The sequence below is a fragment of the Lissotriton helveticus genome, chromosome 1_1 (genome assembly GCF_964261635.1).
Source record: "Lissotriton helveticus chromosome 1_1, aLisHel1.1, whole genome shotgun sequence".
NCBI classification, from domain to species: Eukaryota; Metazoa; Chordata; class Amphibia; order Caudata; family Salamandridae; genus Lissotriton; species Lissotriton helveticus.
In genome coordinates, this window is record NC_136057.1 from 77,878,793 (window position 1) to 77,894,714 (window position 15,922).

The window sequence follows — 15,922 nt, forward strand, 5'->3', positions numbered from 1 at the left end:
CACAAAGGGGCAGATTTACAAGCTCCTTGCGTGACTTTTGCGCTGCAGTTGCGTCACTTTTTTGACGCAAAAGTGGTGTAAACAATGCAGCCTATTTACAACGTGATGCATACTAAGGAGATGCGTCACGTTATAAAGCCCTGCGTCACATTATACCTGCGTCACGTATAATGTATGCAGGGTGGGCGTTCCCACGCAGGAAGGCCTCGTAAAAGTGACTCTTGTAGATTATCATTGCGTCATTTTTAGGATGCTACTGCATCAACACCTTACGCCTGCTTCAAGCAGGTGTAAGTAGTGATGTGGTGTAGTGGGAATAGGCCTCAACACACATTGCTGGAGTTGCGTTGTGCTTGCGACATGACTCCAGCAATGCGTGACTTTTTCGCCAACAGATGCGTCAGAATTTCTGACGTATCTGTCAATCCTTCCGCCATGGTCACTGTATTGTAAATATGGCGCATCCATGGTGGCGCAAGCATTTTTTAGTGTGGCGCAAGGAAAGTGACGCATCTCTATAGATGCGTCCCTTTCTTGTAAATCTGCCCCAAAGTTTTCAAGCAGGCACGGCCTGGAAACCCCTCCCAGACCGGGCCAGTGAAAGGCCGGTGTGCTTGAGCTGTGTAAATGCCTTGTAAAACATCTATTCTATCCAAACTGTACATCAGTGCTTTCCATCCCACATCCTTCAATACTCAGCACTACCCTGAATCTGCTCCTCATCTGTGTTCCTTGTGCACTAGCTTACATCCCTGTGCACATCGAATTCACCCCCTTATGCATCCCCTCTTCCAAAATGAATTGTAAAGTGCACTTTCAACAAGAATGGCATTTTGGCGCTAAATAACAGATGTCTGTTATAACGCGTCTGTTTTCCACTAATTAGTGTTATTCTTGTCTCTAGTGTGCAATTTACCTAGCGCCAAGACGATTGCGGCTCATGTAGCGGTTTACAACAAAAAGATCACATAACCTTCTTTTGACTTCCTAACTCCAAAAGTTCTGACAGCGCCCAAGAGCGGTCGAAAGTAAATAAAAAATGTAAATGTCGGAATTTGTAAAGCGCACAGCTACCTCCACCGGAGGTGTCCCGGCGCTGTCCGTATACCGCTTAGGAACCCTTCCTGGCTTTCCTGGGAAATGTCCACTCCTGGGCACCCCCCAGGTGCAGCCAGGCATCCCAGCGCTTTTGGGGCCGTTGTGGAGACTAAGCAAGCTATTGCCCAGAGTTGCAGCGTGGGACCCATGATCAGAACAGGCACTTAGGCGAGAATATCCAGTCAGGGGAATTAATGAGCCGATGACCCGCCGAGGCAGGAATCGAACACTGGTCCCTGGCCAGAGCTCTGCATCAAGGTCTGCCTGCTCTAACCATTGAGCCACACTTCTCCACTGTGAACTGGGCGCTATACAAATACAGTTCTTATATAAGTGCCTGGAACAGGAATTCGGCTGGCTCAGTTGAGGCATAAAAGTGCATTCCGAGTGAGTGAAATAATAGCCGAGGGGACATATTACCATGGCAAAGACTGTAAGAAACATTTAGCCGCGCCAAGGCTGCTCCCCATCAGCCTGCTGGCACCAGCCCCCCACTCTCCGAAGCAGCTGTGTGTACCGGGGGCACTGAACCCTAATGAGCCCCCTCCCTCGTCATCCTGGGTCTAAACACAAGCAGCAGGGAGGGGGCCACCTGCGTGAAAATAACAGAGGGTGCAAGGACCCCTCCACCCCCGCAGTGCGCGTCCCCCTTCCACCAATAAGTGCCCCCCCGCAGTGTCCTTCCCTCCCCCATCAGTGCCATCCCCCTACCCCCACCCCCATCAGAGCCCCTCCCCCACATCAGTGCCCCCCCATCAGTGCCCCTCCCCCATCAGTGCCCCCCCCCCCATCAGTGCTCCTCCTCCCATAGAAGCCAGGCTTCTGAGCGCTTCATGGGAGGCGCCTTCCAGGCCGTGGACTGTGAAGGTAACTTAGCGGGTTGAGCGCACACTCAGGAGAGTGAGTGGGGTGTAACTGCAGGCCAAGACCTTCCCGAAACCGAATGAATTAATGTTGTCTCATAATCCTGATGCAGGTTCTTGAGTCCATCGGGACGGACCCTTGAAATACACAGGAAGAAAGGAGGGTGAAATACCCACCCCCCACAAGAGCACGCACGTACCGAGGCCTTCATGCACACATTCATGTGTGCTTGAAGGAAAAGAAGAAGAAAGATCGATGGCCTAATCCTTTTCAGGCAGCGCGGTGAGAATCTGGAACTCGCTTCCGCCCCAGCTCCGGACCAACTCCTCCCAGGCCTTCAAAACTGACCTCAAAGCTCTCCTCCTCCAAAGACACTTCCAAAGTTAATTCCCACCCTCTCTACTATCGGAAGGAATACCTTCCATTATAGAGAATTCCATTCTCCATGACTCTGGAAGTGCCTTCCCAGCGTGTTCTTGTGGTTTGAGAGTCTGCTATTTATTGCAGTGTTATCCTTTACCTGTGTCTGGTACTCTTTTGTAACATGCACACGTCACTTTTCTCTTGTAACACACTGTTTGCTACCTCTTACTTTTTGTTTGCTTTCGATACTGCACAAGTGCCACCACTGCCTACGTAACGATTGTTCTTGTGTTTGAGTGTCTGCCATTTATTTCAGTATTATACCTCCACTGGTACTTTGTACGCCTTTGTAACCTTCACAGATGTCACTTTTTCCTCCTGTAATGCACCGTTTGTTACCTCTTGTTAGTTGCTCTCGCGCTTCACTGGTTGCAGCGCCCTCATTTGTAGCGCTTGTCTATTTTAAAAATCCAGTTTTTGTCTTTTTGTTTGCTAATATTATTTCCTGCACTTTTCCCCTGATTTTAAATATCTGGCCTCGCACACCCCCACCTCTGACATCTTACCTGCAATATAATTGTATATTCACCGCATTTCGCGGGTCCTTTGCCACAGTCTCGACGGCGGCCATACTGGGGAGGGGCAGAATTGGCGCGTCCCAGTCCGCTCTCTGTGTCTAAAGGCGAGTACATAGGTAGCTATGTCTGCGCGCAGCGGAAACGCGCAGCGGGGACGCCGTACCGACGCCGGAGTTACGCCAGAGTTCAGCCCGTCTGCGCCCGTCCGCGCTGAGTACGGGCTGCAGGGCGGGCTGGACTCTGCCCCCATTTTTTCCTCTCCTGATAGGATAACTAGGCGATATTCAAAACTGGATTTTCTGTCACTTAGACCTGTATCTCAGCCCTGCCTGCATCGCTATTCACCTGAGGGGATCCTGCACCAGCAGATGTGCAGGACGTGCACGGTCCCTTTTGCCTTTTTTGGCAATGGTTGTGTGACATCCTCCCTCCCGCTCATACAACCGGATGCTCCCTCTACATCTGGTTATTTGATTAATGCCCGTTCGCTTATCAAGCACAACGTCGCCTTTCACGATTTTGTGGATGAGCGACAGCCGGACTGGGTGTTTATTACTGAGACTTGGGCTTCTGATACCTCAGGACATGACCTGATCTTGGCCATTCCTGACGGATATTCTCTCCATAGACAGGACAGACCCCTTTGCAGAGGAGGTGGCATTGCCATCCTTCTTAAATTGTCTCTTTTCTGCTGCATCAAATCTCTATCGACTCCGTCAGATCGATTCGAAGCCTTATATTTTTGTATTATCCTTTCTCCATCATCCTCCTTTACTGGGATTCTGATTTATAGACCCCCCCGGTCCCAGATCTAGTTTCCCTTCAGAGCTATTGACACTCTTGGAACCTTATTTTGGGAAAACGGCTTTTACTATTTTGGGTGATTTTAACTTTCATTTGGATGAGGTCTACTCAAAGGATACCATATCGCTGGTGGATTCTCTAGGCGCTTGTGACCTAGCCCAACTTGTGAATACTCCTACCCCTAAGGCCGGGCATATACTTGACGGAGTATTTTCCAACGATGTCAGGATTTCTACTAGTCCTCCGCTACCACTTGTCTGGTCTGATCACTGTGCTGTGCCACTAGCACTTTCCCTTCCTGCTCTAGGGAGTTCTAATATGGGAATTTCCCCATTCATTCTTAGGAGAAATCGGAGGGCGATATCGGATGAGGCCCTTATTCCATTTGTCTCTACTCCCGAATTTCTACTGCCTAAAAACGAAGCCACGGCAGCTCAACATCTGACGGATTCTGTTTCTAGGGCAGTGGAACAACTCGCTCCTCCTCCTCTGCGCTATGTCGCTCGCCGAAAGCCTACAGCACCCTGGTTTACTGATCAGCTGCGACTCCTGAGGCAGATCTGTAGGAGTAGTGAGAGACACTGGAGGAAATCCTGGGACGCCACTGATCGGGAGGCTCACAAGTCCGCACTGCGGGAGTATAAACGGAGAGTAGTGATAGCGAAGCAGGATTATTTTTCCAACCTTACCAGCTCACTATCCTCCTCCAGGGAGCTTTTTAAAATTGCTGACTCCTTATGCTCCCTGCAACTCCCAGACCCTGTAGTCAGTTCGCAAAAACTTTGCGACAACATCTCTGACTTCTTCCACAATAAAATTCTTGACATTCACTTGTCTCTGGAAGCTCACTGTCATGCCCTGGATCAAAGCGTTTGCTCTGCTATTTCTTGTCTTGATTCCTTTGGTTCAGTTCCCTCCTGCTTTCTTACGGATTTTCCATCACTAACCCTGGAAGGACTGAACTTGTTGCTTGACAGGACCAAATCTGCCTCCCCTTTGGACCCCCTACCCCTGAAAAAGCTCAAAGAGTGTAGGAATAGCCTTCTTCCTCCCATGCTTGAGGTTATGAACATGGCTATCACTCAGGGTTCCTTTCCTGCTGTGTGGAAGAAGGCAATTGTAAAACCGCTTCTCAAGTGCCGTCCCTAGATCCGGCCGTATTGAAGAACTTTAGGCCCATTTCCCTCCTCCCTGCCCCTGCTAAGATGCTTGAGGCTCATCTGAATTTTCATCTGTCCTCCTTCCTTGAATCATCTAAATACCTGGACAACACGCAACACGGCTTTAGAAAGCACCACAGCACTGAGTCCGCTCTCACTTGTGTGGTCAATAACATCCGACTTAAAGTGGACTCAGGTCAATCCACGGTCCTGTTTCTTCTGGACCTCACGGCCGCGTTCGACACCCTCTCCCCGGCCATCTTAACATCTCGGCTTAGGGAAGTTGGTGTCAGGGGACCGGCCTTGAGTCTCCTCAACTCTTTTTTGTTGGATAGGGAGCAGAGAGTGATGCTGGGGAACCACCTCTCCCCTGCCAAGTCATTGCAGTGTGGGGTGCCACAAGGGTCGGCGTTAAGTCCGACCCTATTCAACATCTATGTGGCTCCCTTGGCAAGACTAGTAAGATCGCAGGGGATGGAGGTGGTATCCTACGCAGATGACACTCAGATCATGGTGTCTCTGGCTCACTCATCTGTTAGGACATCTGCCGCCAGTTTCAGGGTATGCATGCAGTATGTGGCAGACTGGATGACTATAAATTCCCTGAAACTTAACGGCGAAAAGACGGAGGTGTTGATTTTTGGGAAGGACCAAGATGTTTGGTCAAGTGAGTGGTGGCCACCCTCTCTTGGTATTTGTCCCACTCCTTCCCAAACTGCCAGAAATCTTGGCGTAATCTTCGACACCTCGCTGTCCTTCTCCCTCCAAGTCAACAGGACCGTGGCCACTTGCTGGGGAGTGATTAGGGTACTCAATAAAATCCGTGGGTATCTCTCCTTTCAGGCGCGTAAGCAGGTTGCAGTTGCCTTGGTAGGATCGAGACTAGACTATTGCAATTCCCTTTATACGGAAGTCAATAAAGGCCTTTTGCATCGACTGCAGGTTGTGCAGAATGCTGCAGCTCGTTTTGTCTTGGCCCTTCCTAAAACCTCCTCTGCCACTGCTGCTAGGAAAGAACTCCACTGGTTACCGGTGCAGCACAGAATTTCTTTTAAAATTCTGTGCTTAGCCTACAGAGCTGTGACAGAAGGTTCCTCCAGCGCTATGGACCTGATCCTTATGCGTTATGTTCCTACAAGAGGCCTTCGTTCCGCGGGACTCTGTCAACTGGTAGTTCCGCGTTTCAAACTTGCCAGATGGGGAGCCAGAGCGTTTTCCGTGGTTGCCCCTCAGCTCTGGAATGCTATCCCTCTTGATATAAAAACCCTCCCCACTTCTGAGCTATTTAAAAAAGCTCTTAAAACCTGCCTCTTTAAAAGGGCCTACCAATGAGAGCATGTTGCTGAGTGTACTGTAGGGGGTTTAGTCGATATCTTTTTTTTAGGCGCCTTGACGCCCCTGGGGGCTAAGTCTGCGCATGATAAGATACGTTTCATTCATTCATTCATTCTTGTATTTGTTTGCTCACAATTGTCACCTTTGCCTCATGTAACTTAACGTTTGCTTTTGTAATTTGTAATTTGTAATGTTCTCCTCATGTATCAGTTCTGCTCCTATTGTGAAGCGCTCTGACACCTTCGGGTAAAGTCCGCGCTATATAAAAACGCATAAATAAATAAATAAATGTAGACATTCATGCACACACACATTCATGCACACATTCATACACACACACACATTCATACACACATTCATGCACACACACATTCATGCACACACACATTCATGCACACACACATTCATGCACACATTCATACACACATTCATGCACACACATTCATGCACACGCACATTCATTCATGCACACACACATTCATGCGCACACACATTCATGCACACACACATTCATGCACACACACATTCATGCACACACACACATTCATGCACACACACACATTCATGCACACACACATTCATGCACACACACATTCATGCACACACACATTCATGCACACACACATTCATGCACACACACATTCATTCATGCACACATTCATGCACACACACATTCATGCACACACACATTCATGCACACACACATTCATGCACACACACATTCATGCACACACACATTCATGCACACACACATTCATGCACACATTCATACACACACACATTTATGCACACACACATTCATGCACACATTCATGCAAACACACATTCATGCACACATTCAGGCAAACACACATTCATGCACACACCTCCTTCCTCTCACGCACCTTTGATCGTGCTGGGGGTCGGTTCACTCGAGGCGAGGGGAGGGGCCGGGACCGGCTCAAGCTGATGGACCCGTGGCCCCCCGAGGCCCCGCCGCCTCCATCCAAGGGCCCCGTCGGTGGTCCGTGGTCGCAGCAGAGGAAGGTGAAAGGGTGGAAGAGGGGGCAGAGCTGCCAGATAAAGGGCACAGAGCCGTGGGGGGGAGGAAGCAACCTGACCCAGGATTGGGTCACAGGGATTCCAGGAAGGGCAGCAGGTCGGAGGTCACTGCTGCTCCTGCAGGACCCTCTTTGGGTCACCCAAGGTCAGCAAAGGACTGTGGCAAGGCAACCATGGGTAGTAGAAGCCGGAAGTGATGTCACCATCCGGTGCTGGGGCTGTCTCTGCCGCCGCTGACCCGGAACAGGAAACTCCTCCCCTCTAATGCACCGTGCTCTGTAGAGTTCATCCCGCGGAGCGCCCTCTGCTGGCCACTGACGGAACCTCCATTCCCAGCTCCAGGAGTGAACACATTTCACACAACAAACATTTAGAGGCAGGAAAGACCTGGGTTTTTAGATGTCTCAGATATGGATGTTTTTAAGACACACACAGTCCAAGTACAGGGTCTCATTCTCGGTTGCTGCTGTAGAAAATTATTTACAGCTTCCCTTCACATCTTCAAACCACTGATGCAGAGGACTAAAGAGTATTTACAGGAAGCTGTCAACTGGAAGCGAGACTTTGTATTTCATTAAATATATGAGATATGTGTTAGTGGTGCAATTAACCTGGCAGCTTATTGATTTTTTCATTTTTTTTTACATTTTATCGGGTTTTTCAAATGCACAGCAGGGTATACAGCAACGCAAATAGAGAGAAATACCATGAAGTTTTATTCACCAGATCAAATTCAGTTTGGCATAAGGCATGCTTTAATGCACAAATTAAAAGAACACCCTGGAAGATTGTTACGGCAGTGCCAACACGTAAGTGTATTGTTTTGGTTGTGTTTGCTGGCTCTGCCTATAGCCCCGTACACACTTTACATTGATGACTAGACATGTGGCAGACTGTATTCTACCACACACAGCACATTTGAACATCTCATAATTCCATGCCACACAATTCAACTATAAACAATTTAACCCTACAACAATCCATACCACACAATTACAATATTAAAAATTAAAAAACACATATTTCCACTTCACGCCATACCACATAATTCAACATGACATAATAACATTCCACACAACTTAATTCCACTCCAAACCACATAGTTGCACTCCACACAACACTATTCAACTACACATAATTCCATTTCAAACTACATAATTATACTTCAAACAACATATTTACACTCAACTCCAAAACACATAATTACCCTCCACAAAATACAACTCTGCAACATGCTGCATAATTTCTCTCTGCACAATTATACACCACACCATATAATTCCACATGTCACACGATTCCACAATTCATGCCCACACATTTCATCACACAACATTATTACACTCCATATAATACCACTTAGTACCACATAATTTATCTCCACATAATTATGCTCTACTCCATAGTGCATAAATACACTCCACATAATTCCAGTCTATGCCTCCGAACAGCATTCCACATAACTACACTTCATCCCATTTAAAAAATATATTTTTATTGCATTTTATCCACACAGACATAAAACAATACATTGATCTTGTTTTGAAAAAGAAAACCACCAGTTGCAAACTTGCAGAGGTACTTGTACGACTCCTTAGGAGACAGTGTAGCAAAAGCAATTACACCATATGCATTATTTTAGTGAAATGAAAGTCAGCGTCAAAGCGCCTACATTTGCTTCTTGTTGCCCCTAGTCACTAACACTGTTTTCACATAATATTCATGCGATCGACAGCTAAAATACTGCTTATCTCTTATATTGAACTGGGGAACAATGCGACTCTTCAGGTGCTATAAAGCGATCCTATAGGAATATTTATGTGACAATATACTAATGGCAATTCTCAATCCAACAGAGATATTTCCTTATAAAAATCATGAACTGATTAAAACAACAAATAAATGATAAATGCCTAAAAAAACAAACGACAAAAGGGGAACATGTTACTAATGAAAAGGGGTGATAAGACTGCCATCTAATAGTGACTGTGGTTGGATTGTAGTGCGCATATAGCTATGAGTGAGCGTAGCTCAATGATTTACTTAATGTGCTGCCGGAGAGGTGAGTGCAAAACTGATTGCAGTAGCTATACCTGGACACTGTACGAGCTGGCAGTAAAGGAGACATGTTAGAGTGAGTATGCTGGGCTAGGTTGTCAGATGTCGCATGTAGTCGGCTATCAGGTGGCAGCTGCTTCATCACCACTGGCCACTTGCGGGGATATGCCTTCCTCTTCGTCATCTGGATGCACAAGGGTACATAGGATGGCATCCAAGGACTGTGCAATACGATACTTACGCAGTCCTGCAGTTTCTTCATTTTGCAATGTGGTGCTTTCAGCTTGCACCCACACCACTATAGATTTCTCCCAACTAGTTATCGCTGGAGGATCTTTAAGCTTCCATCTTTTAATGATGAGGTGCTTTGCTGCTATTAGGCCCAAATCTTTAAATCTAGTGACAACCTTGTTCCGTTTCGTCCGTGCATAGAGTCCCAGTATGCAGGCCTCCCAAGTGTACGCTAGGGAGGACTCAGTGCATCTCTCAAGCGTCTCAACGACCGCACACCAATATGTTTTTGATTGATTGAAGCTTTTATTCGATATGCAAGATATCTTGAAAGCGTACACAAAATACAGCATTTACAAAACTAGAAAAAACATTTTTAAGAAGCAATATTGAATGTACATTTAAGAAAGATAAAAAGACATGTGATGCCAGAATAAGTTAGTTAAAAAAGAATTAAACCGCTATTGACAATTGTTGGAAATGGGATCCCCGGCTGGCCAGGGCTTTCGCCAAAGTCAGTCAGAGACCACCACACCCAAGTCAGGGCAAGGGAGTTACACGCCAAGATAACCCCTACTCACCCTCTAGGTAACGTGGCGCGAGCAGCAAGGCTAAACTTGGAGGCGATGTAGGCTAAGTATTTGCGCACGCACCCCAGCAACAACAACCAAAGGCCCACCACAAAGGAAACTCCACACAAGGTTATATAAAAAATAGCCTTTGTATTACACCAAAACACATTAGATAAAACACACACTTTACAATGTGCCAGAGGCACGGGCAGAATTTACAAGGGGATATTTACAAGACAGGGCCACCTGGACCACTGTCAGGAATCAGAAGTAGCACTTTCAGAAATAATACTTTGAACATAGAATATAGCACAAAATAGCACACAACCAGTAATCACTGGTAACCAGGACCTCACTAGCACCACCTGTACTAGGGAGAAAACAACCACCTATGTATTACAATACCTGTAGGGGTGTAAGAGGAAAACACATGATGCAATGCATAACATTCATTCAGAGGTGTAAAGGCACATGACGCATAAACAATACATTCAGAGGTGCATAGAAAGTACAATTGCGCCAAACTCACGTAAGTCACCACCTGTGACTGTCCCTAGGCCAACTGGCCTTGTTGGGGCTAGGACGCCCTGTGTCCAAAGTCAGGGTCCTAAACGTAGCAGTTGCCCACAAAGTGCTGGGCAACTGGTGCAATTGAGGGGGCCACGTGGGGAGCCTTGTGGGCTCAAGCACACTGGTGGGCCAAAGGAAATGCCACCTGGAGCCTCCTCTGGGCTCTAAACACATATGGCACCCAAAGAGCCTCTCTGGACTCAAAACACATGGACTGCCCCTGAGCCTCACTGGGCTCTGAACAAAGAACTGGCCCTCCTGAGCCTCTCAGGGCTCGGGATCAACAAAATGGGCCACGTGGTGCCTCTCAGGGCTCCCAACACTAAGCAAGGCCCCAAGAGCCTCGGGGTTGGAGCCTCGCAGGTTCTGAATACAAAATGGCCCCCAACGTTGGAGTCTCCCCTCCTGGGGACTCGAAGTGCAATTGGGGCACCTAGAACAATGCTGGAGTGGCCCTCTGATCAGGCGGGGCCGCTCGACAGTCAGGTTGCACAAAGCTAGCACAGCCCTGGGGGGCGGGACCGCGCTCCACCCTTCCGCTCCCTCAGCCGGTTTTCCACTTACCGGCTCTCGGTGGGAAGGTGCTGCAGCTCCTCTTGTGTGCCTGCGATGGTGGGGCGGCTCCTCTCTCCCCTGCACGCCGGGCCCCTCTGCAGGCGGGCCCTTCCTCAACCGGTCCCGCTTCTGGGGGCCGGGGGCGGCAGGCGGGGGAACCAGCACGCTCTCTCTCTGCTCCGGGCTTCCTCTTCTCCTCGCGCTGGAAATGCGGAGGCGGGACTTCCGGTTGCTTCCCCCCGGGGCCGCGCACGGATTGGCCGGTCGGCCCTTCACTTCCGGGTCACCGCGGGCAGCGCGGCGGCCCGATTTAGGCAGGCAGGCGGCTTCCCAGATGATCCGAGGAGTGGGCTCCCTCGTAGATCGATAACCACGCAAATATGCGGCGTGGGCAGCCGCTAGAGCAGGCAAAATGCAGGGTGGGCACCTGCCTTACAAAAGCGCTCCCAAGCGCCTCGTGGTCTATATAAAGCGCTCTCAAGCGCTAGGGGGCACAAACCACAGCGCTCCCAGCGCTAGGACGAAACAAAGCGCTTCCAAGCGCTAGGAGGAAAAGCCAAGCGCTCCTAGCGCTATAAATCAGGAAAAGACCCAGCAAAGTCCTTGTAGGCAGGCAAAGGGGCAAAGCTGGGCCCAGAGCCAGCACACTGGGTCTCCAGGCAGGGAGACACCCCAAGTGGCGGTCCTCTGGCCCAGCAGCAACAGCCCCCTCAGGATCCTGGAAGAGAACAACTTCAGTGGGGACACAGCCCCATTTTTATACAGTGCATTCCTTTGTTCAAGGGTGTAGAGTGGGGGCGGAACCAGTCGCAGCTGGTTCTTGAGTACTCTGTTTACCTCAACCACCCTCTCTATTCACTGGCAGGGCTTGGGTCATTAGACACACCACAGGGGGGCGGAGCCAGCATTGTGTGGGGAAAACCCAGCCCATCCAGGACACAGGTACACTCCTCCCACACATCACTCATGCTAATCTCCCACTCACCACCGGGCAGACCCATCCAGACTTCCTGGAGCCTGGCATGCCAGCCAGCTCCAGCCAATCACACGCCAGCACCCTCACAGCACACGTACAGCCATGTCTAGAAATGGCGCTTCGCTACTAGACACATACATGCTGCATACACCATCTCGCAGCATTCACTCTCACGAGTTCACACATACCAGACTCAAGCCTGTACACCCCACGCATCAGGAACTACCAGGGACACATCCATTCCCCATGCATTCCTATGGGCGGGCAGGCCTAGCTCAGCACATGCACTCAGAGTGCGCACGCACTTTCCACTGGGACACAGTGAAAGTGCGCACAATCCAAAAATCACCATCTCCAGGTCACCATTTCACGCAAAAAGTCTAGGGGTGAACCTGCCCTAAGGGCCAAAGTCCAACATAACCCCCTTCCAGCCAAAACGCAGGGGAGACCAATCACCACCGTGATGGACTTCCCTGCTTGGGGCGATAGAACACGGACGCGGGCCCGCAACTGCAGGGACACCCTCCTGTTCTATGCCACGGTGAACCCATGGGATTCCTTCTAAACACACTGTCTGGACCAACTGGGCTACCCCACTGGTACTCCCAAGTTGTCCGCGGCCAGGACCAGGCCCTGGGCCACCCAGGTGCCACTGGTCCATGCCAATTCGCAGAGCGGGGGGTAGTAACCCCTGGCACATAGGAGCCATTCTCCACTCTTCCTGTCTGCAAGACAGGACTAGACTGCCACTGCTACTCCAGCCTAGGGCCTACAACCTCAGGCGGACCAGGAGTCTCAGGGAAGGCTCTCCTCCCCCTACCTCTTCTCCTAGGGTTCCTCCTCCCTCTGCGAGGGGTACCCCTAGAACGCCATTCCAACCCAGGACTTATCCACTCAGGTTGCACCGGGGTCAGAGGTGGGCTCTCCCACCCTCTGCACCCCCTTCCAGAGGTCTGCCCTCTCCCACCTGGAGAAGTTCCTCTGGAAGAAGAACCGGTCAGGACACTGGTTACAGTCGTCCTACCCTTCAGGTCAGGCTGACCCTGAACCTGGCCTTCCAACCTCTGGTCTAAAACCTTCGGTGGAACAATTGCCTGGCACTCCAGGACTTCTGGGGACTTACACTCCATCCCCCTGAGGCTAACAAATGTCACACCTGTTGTGTGACTGTCTGTCTGGCGCAGATCTCCCGCCCTCTGTCCACCTGACAGTGCGTGACGATCCCCCAGACCAGAAGTGTTGTTACCATGGTCACTACACGGGAACCTAGCCCAACTGGGTAGTCCCTGACCCACTGGTCCTTCCACTGGGGAACTCCCCCAATCACTCCTCACTCTGGACTCCTGTACCCTCCCTACCGGAGCGGTACTGCCAGACTCTAGAACCACAGGAGCTCTGGTTACAGACACTCCAGGTCCTCTACTCACTAGGAGATCTTCCTCAAGTGGACTAACAGGACAGCCTAGGTCCCCAACCTGGTGTTCCCTCAAGAAACCACCCAGGTTCTGAGACAGGGCTTCGGGCCTCTGGGGGCTCTCAGCCACCCACTGACTCCTGCTCCACTGAGCCAGGCAGTCAGCCCCTACACCCTTCTCACTAACCAGGGACCTAGCTGGGCTACACTGAGCCTCTTCCACCACGCTGGGCTGGAAGATCCCTGACCCACTACTTTTGGAGTCACTCACCAATGACTCTACAGAACCTCTGGTCCCTTCCCAGCGGTCTGCTTCCTCTGCCAGCTCACATGGTTCAGACAATCCACACCCTAACAGGTGTTGGCGCAACCCTGGTGAACAACAACTGAGCAACTGCTCTCTGAGAAACATATCAAACAATAGGTCCCAATCACATTTCGTGGGCTCCCGTACCCAATCACACAGGGCTCCACAACAGTCATCCTCAAAGTCTACCCAAGACTGGTGAGACGGTTTCCTAAGGTTCCTAAACCTCAACCTATTCTCCTCCTCTGGGGAAACAGGAACCATACTCTGGGAACTGGGACTTTCTACACTGTGATTTAAATAGCTGCCACCACTGGACCCAACCCTCCCTGGGGGATCCAGAAACTCAACACTGCGCGCAGGGGATAGTCTACCCTCCAGAGCTACTTTGCCTCTGGTGGCGGCCCTCTCAGCCTCCTCTATCCTGTCCTGCGCTAAGACCCTCTCGGTCTCCAGCTGTTGCTTCTTAACCTCCAGCTGTTGCCTTCTAATGCCCAGCTGTGCCATAGCCTGGGCATGCTCCAACCTGAGCCTCTCTAAAGCCAGCTGGTGCTCCCTTTCTCTCCTCCTATCTTCCAGCTCCTCTGGGGACAGGGAAAGGGATGAGGCGCTGCCTCCTAAACTGGACCCAGCAAGGGACTCCCTATCTATGGGGTCCTCACTCTCTGCTGGCGTCCCTGTGCTGTCATCTTCTCCCTCCTCCTCAGACTCTTCAGGGCTCCCCTCTGACCCACCACCCTCGTGGTGTGAGACCCGGGCCCTCTCCTCACTGTGCTCACGCTCCCAGTCATCCTTCTGCCATTGGATCAGGTTACCCCTAAGTTGGGACTGGGTGTCTGACTCATTCACTGCAATGTCTCTCTCTTCGCAAAACTCTCTCAGTTCATGCAAAAACAGACCCCAGACATTAAAAGCAGACTCCATCTTGGCAAGATGCTCACAGACACGTGCAACACAGGGGACTGAACAATCTGAAGTAAGAGTACACAATTCCAAAACTTCAACAATCTCCTTATCAAAGAGAACTCATACTCATGCGTCCAGGAAAACACACCATTCATCCACACACACCCTCCCCTCGGATCGGTAAGGCAGTTTCTACCACCCCTGACTTCTCAACCTGACCAAAAGCGACACAGGTACCAAACTCTGGAAGCAGGGCGGGGGACAAATGTACTGAACACAATCAAATGACACTCTTCAGGAGAAGAAACAATGGAATTTCAAAAACAATCCCCTAAAATGTGGTCATCTAAATGCAGAGTTTTGTGGTATGGCCAGTTACTACTAAGGTACAACGCAAACACAAATCCTTATCCCACCGCTTGCCGCCAATGTTGGAAATGGGATCCCCGGCTGGCCAGGGCTTTCGCCAAAGTCAGTCAGAGACCACCACACCCAAGTCAGGGCAAGGGAGTTACACGCCAAGATAACCCCTACTCACCCTCTAGGTAACGTGGCGCGAGCAGCAAGGCTAAACTTGGAGGCGATGTAGGCTAAGTATTTGCGCACGCACCCCAGCAACAACAACCAAAGGCCCACCACAAAGGAAACTCCACACAAGGTTATATAAAAAATAGCCTTTGTATTACACCAAAACACATTAGATAAAACACACACTTTACAATGTGCCAGAGGCACGGGCAGAATTTACAAGGGGATATTTACAAGACAGGGCCACCTGGACCACTGTCAGGAATCAGAAGTAGCACTTTCAGAAATAATACTTTGAACATAGAATATAGCACAAAATAGCACACAACCAGTAATCACTGGTAACCAGGACCTCACTAGCACCACCTGTACTAGGGAGAAAACAACCACCTATGTATTACAATACCTGTAGGGGTGTAAGAGGAAAACACATGATGCAATGCATAACATTCATTCAGAGGTGTAAAGGCACATGACGCATAAACAATACATTCAGAGGTGCATAGAAAGTACAATTGCGCCAAACTCACGTAAGTCACCACCTGTGACTGTCCCTAGGCCAACT

General features: G+C 49.9%; 1 protein-coding gene across 1 annotated transcript in view; it reads right to left on the minus strand.

Annotated features, from left to right (window-relative positions):
• LOC144758619 (uncharacterized) overlaps positions 1-7,209 on the minus strand; it is a 159,907-nt gene extending 152,698 nt beyond the window's left edge. Inside the window, exon 1 of the mRNA XM_078646438.1 lies at positions 7,087-7,209. The gene's annotated coding sequence lies outside the window, so the exon portion shown is untranslated. The remainder of the gene's footprint in view (positions 1-7,086) is intronic.
• Positions 7,210-15,922: the final 8,713 nt, after the last annotated feature.